This window comes from Magnolia sinica, chromosome 11 (assembly GCF_029962835.1).
Source record: "Magnolia sinica isolate HGM2019 chromosome 11, MsV1, whole genome shotgun sequence".
In the NCBI taxonomy this organism is placed as follows: domain Eukaryota; kingdom Viridiplantae; phylum Streptophyta; class Magnoliopsida; order Magnoliales; family Magnoliaceae; genus Magnolia; species Magnolia sinica.
The window spans coordinates 36,666,577-36,671,566 of record NC_080583.1 but is presented as its reverse complement, the minus strand read 5'-3'; the positions used below and the strand labels follow the sequence as shown (position 1 = coordinate 36,671,566).

At 34.5% G+C, this 4,990-nt stretch overlaps 1 long non-coding RNA gene across 1 annotated transcript; it reads right to left on the bottom strand.

Moving 5' to 3' along the window:
• Positions 1-1,262: 1,262 nt before the first annotated feature.
• LOC131218340 (uncharacterized) lies at positions 1,263-2,723 on the bottom strand. Its single transcript, XR_009157654.1, has 4 exons — positions 2,616-2,723; positions 2,290-2,403; positions 2,023-2,056; positions 1,263-1,308 (listed from the first exon to the last, which is right to left on the bottom strand). It is a non-coding gene; the product is annotated as an uncharacterized LOC131218340 (long non-coding RNA).
• Positions 2,724-4,990: the final 2,267 nt, after the last annotated feature.

Genomic DNA, 4,990 nt, shown 5'->3' with positions numbered 1-4,990 from the left:
TGTGTCTCTTTTACATATGTATATATAAGCTTTAAATGAGCTTCACTAGGAGGAGCACTATATAGGCTGACTACATCACTCAACAGAACAAGAAGGTCCGCTTTTAATTCCAAAGCCAATAGAGCTGCTAAACTATCTTTATTCCAAAAGACACCAGAAGAATCCTACACCAAATTCTCATCATGAGAGAAATCATGAGATTAAAATAATTTTAATTAAAGAGAAAACATGGTTTTTATAAAGATATTATAATGCTTGTTATAACAGCATTACAACGCTCTCTGGGGCACATCTATTATGTCATGGGGGGTGCAATAACGGTCTACATTGTAGCAAGTTATGGCTGCTGAAAGGCCAATATAAAACGTTATATTGCCAGTTATTCTGGTAGTTTAGGATTTTTCTTTATAGAAAATTGCCATTTTTTTCCAATATAGATTACATAACCAGTTCAGGCAAGACTAAAACCTCACATCAGCAGCACTCAAGCCTGGGTTCCCATCTAGTTGGGGTGTGCACTAACTAACTAGCTCAACTAACAAGCTAGAAGCTTTTTTTCTTTCATTTATTTATTTCTTTACAGTTTTTATATTTCTAATTATAAAATTACATAATTAACTAAGCTTAATTTAAATAATATTGAGATTTAATAGTAAACTAAATACTAATTATTATTAAAGTATGATATACTTTTCTACCATTCAAAAAATCTCACAGTATCACACACACACACACACACACGCACACACATCTCAACAACAACATCATCATCATTGCCTAAAGCCATATCCCAACTGCTTGGGATCAACTGCACAAAGGCAAAAAGAAGAAGAAGAAGAGGAATAAGAAGAAGAAGAAGAAGAAGAAGAAGAAGAAGAAGAAAAGAAAGAGAAAAAAAACAACTGGGCTAAAAACCAAACTTATTTGGGTGTTAGGAGACATGTTTACAGCTCTAGCATTATAGCCTTAGCACAATCATTTTCATAGTTTTTGCCTGTAAGATAGATTTTTTAAAAAAAGGGCATTATAAAGTTTCGGGGCAAAGTAAACTGACTTGGTTTGTAAATTCTAACTACTATGCTATCAGTGTCCAGACATATACAAACATTTTCCATGTACCTAAAATCCAAATCTTTCAAAGGCATGGGCATCGTCTGATGAAGAAGAACTTCCATACTAGACCACTTGAACTTTACAACATGCTCGCGGCCACAACCCATGAATTCTGCCCTGGGACCTAGCAAGGAAAAAGTTAACACTAAACCTATGATGATTAAGCTAAATCTTTAAGTTGTTATAAACCAAAACCTAAAATGAGTACGCAAAATAAACAATTATCGTCTGAGCTCAAACATGTAAGATGTTACAAACCGTAACCTAAAATGAGTAGCAAAAATAAAAAATCAGTACACATATGTAAATGTGAAATCTATAATGAACAACCAAAACAATCGATTCAAACCTGTATACTGATACAAACCAAAACCTGAAATGAGCATCCAAATAATGATTTAACATCCAAACCTGTATGCTCACAAAGATTTTGTACTCCATTTGTACAGTGTGTCATTTAGCTACAATGGACCACACTTCAAAAACACACAGATCAAATATTCTAATCATCCAACAAATAGCCTATAAAATGGGATGATTAGGTACTATTTAAGTCATAGCTACACAAACAAAGGAAACCTACCAAACTAATGAACAACCATATCATTAATACCAACCAATAATGGAAATTATACATCACTAATGCACAACATTTTCATAACAAAGTAAAAAATCTTATAGCCCAAATTGTTTAGGCTTTTGACTCGAAACACTTCTTCAATAGTACGACCACATGCAATCCAGATTTTTGTCATAACTTGCAGGTGCAAGAACACTATGGCAGATAATTCGAAATGATACTAGAAAATTATAAGCTATATAGCACCATCGGAAACCCAACTAATTGAAGACAGACATGCAGTAAAAGTCTAAAGGCTGAAAAGACAAACATATGAGGTTGTTCCCTACCACAACAATTGCCATCATTTCAAATGCTTGAATCCTGAAACATAGCCACCAACAAAACAAGAAAAGAAAATTGAGTTAAAAATGAAAGCGCTTTCCAAAAGAAAATCTACTAAGATCATCAATGAAATGTATCTAATAGGGAAACAGAGCTTGTCACTAGATATAGAAAGTACAAATTCCAAAGGTTTGATTTATTGGCTACACTAGAGTTCACATATTTAAAGGAGAAAGGAAGTTAAAAGTGAGAAAGCACATGATGAACCATACATATTGTTGGATGACAAGACTTAGATGATAAGTGAAAGGACTTTGGAGTTTCCATTAGATGATGGAAATCACCTTTCGTCAAGTCATGCCACAGTAATCTTCCATTCTATGGTCCTTTACAAAGAAAATAGTTGGATGAAACTCAAAAGTGAAGCAAATACTAGTTAGCTAGATAGGGGGACTTTGGATGCCAAATGCATCAATGTACATGTGTTGGTTTCTATACACTTAGCTAAATAGATTGTTTCTCAAATTTGAACACTCCAAAGATAGTGATTAACTAGAAGAAACCACCGACAAGTAGAGCATGTGAGCCATTGCTATACTTTTCTAAATCATGTATGCTTAGAAGCATCAGATGGATTGTGGTGTTTCTTTATAGTGGCACATTTACTGTAGGTCCCAATGATGCACATTTACTGTAGATCCCAAAGCACATTAGAGTAGAGATAATGCAAAAAGATAAGACAAATATAGTAATGAAATTGATGAAATGAAAAGGAAAAAGATCCCCTAGCAAGATGAAATGCGAAAACAACCCAACCTGTAGAAATTGACGACTATATCCATAATATACAAGCCTTATACGTGAATGACAAATTGTGAGACCTAATAACCAACACAAAAAAAAAATTATAAGGATACGGAGATCTACTCATAAGAAGACCAGCATTGTTTTATTGTGTAAAAGAGCACTAAAATTGTAAAAAGAAAAACAAGAACCAGCCAATAATCTTCAATGCATTATGAAATCCAACTCATAGATAAGAGCACTAAAACAAGAACCAACCAATAAGCTTCAATGATGACAGTTTAAGAGGATTGAAAATTCTGGATTTTTTACACTCCTTTTCTCTTGAATTTTAAAAGAGGCCCTTTTGAGGATTTGAAATCCAGGATTTAAAAAAGTCCTCATGATTTGGATGGTTCAGGTTGCATGTAAGAATCTCCATATATACATTTATGCCATGTGGAAGTGGATGGGTCATGCCATGGAGGATGATGATAAACAGAGCATAGTTCTATCCAATAGTAATGGCTCGTCCACCTTACCCATGACAGGAATGCATTATATCCAGAGTGTCCCAGTTATGGGCCCCACCGTGGATGGATCATAGTCCAACAACCACATTGACTGAACAGTCTTAACTATCCAATCTCAACCACTGAATTTGGATCCTAGACTGTTTTTCATATAGCTAGCCAATTGATGGTCGTTAATCAGATGGCTAACACAGTAGAACCAATGAAAATCAGCGTAAGTATATCATCAACACAATGAATCACTACATAGGGGGCTTGAATAAATGAAAATGGCCCCAACATATGAAGGGTTTGGATCACTAACTATAGGCCAAATCAGATGAATGATGGATGTTATCACTGCGCTTAAATTAATGAAAATAGGCCAAACCATATGAACGTATTTCGATCACTAAGAATAAGCTATTCATATGAATGGTTTGGAACATTAAATAGGACTCAATCACACGAATGGTTTGGGTTAATGAAAATCAGCCCAAATATATGTGAATGAATGGTTTGGATCAATGAAAATCACCCTAAATATATATATGATTAGTTCGGATTGATTAAAATCAGCCCAAATATATCATCAGCATAGTGGATCACTACATAGGGGGTCTGTAAGAAAAGAGGATCAACCTTCAAATATCACTGTGCTTGGATTGATGACAATGACCCATACCATATGAGGAAGGGCTTATATCACTAAACATAGCCCCAATCAGATGAATGGCTTGAAACATCAAAATAGTGGCCCTAATCAAATGAATGGCTTGAAACATCAAAATAGGGGTCCGATCATGACCGATCATATGAATGATTTGAAAAAATGGAAATGAACCCAATCATATCAATGTGATAGATCACTACATGCAACAGATAGATCATTACATACGAGACCAGTCGGATGAAAATATTTCGATCAAAGCAAAGAGTCTTAATATGGTTCAATGAAAATTAACCAAAATATATGTGAATGAATGGTTTATATCAATGAATATCAGTCGAAATATATATGATTTTCTCGGGACAATGAAAATCAGCCTAAATATGCCATCTCGGGTCCTTGTAATTCCACATCTATCTCATAGTTGGTATCAGAGCCACCGTGCATCAGGTATGGAGGATCAAATCAAAAAATTAGGGATTTCAGATTTCAATCCCCAAATCAGAAAATTAGGGATTTCGGATTTCGATCCCCAAATCAGAAAATTAGGGATTTCGAATTTTGGATCCCCAAATCAAAATTTTATGGATTTTGGATTTTGATCCTCGAATTAGAAAATTAGGGATTTTGGATTTCGATCCCAAATTAGAAAACTATGGATTTCAGATTTTGATTCCAAAATTGACAATTGGGGATTTTGATTCCCAAATACAGTAATTGGGGATTTTATAATTCCCATATTAGGAATTGGAAATCTCAAAATCCAATTAGGGATTTCAGAATCAACTCGTCACAATTGAAATTTGGAACAAGGAACTCCAATTCGATTATTCCTAAAAAAATGCTAAAAATTGCCCAAATTAATATGAATAAATAAGGAGAGAGAGAGAGAGGAAGATACCTGATGTTGAAAAATGCTCTTTGATGTACTAAACCAAAGAAAAGAAGAAAATAAAAGAGGGAGAGAGAGACAGAGAGTGAGGGAGCGGTAGATCAAGTGGAGAGGGA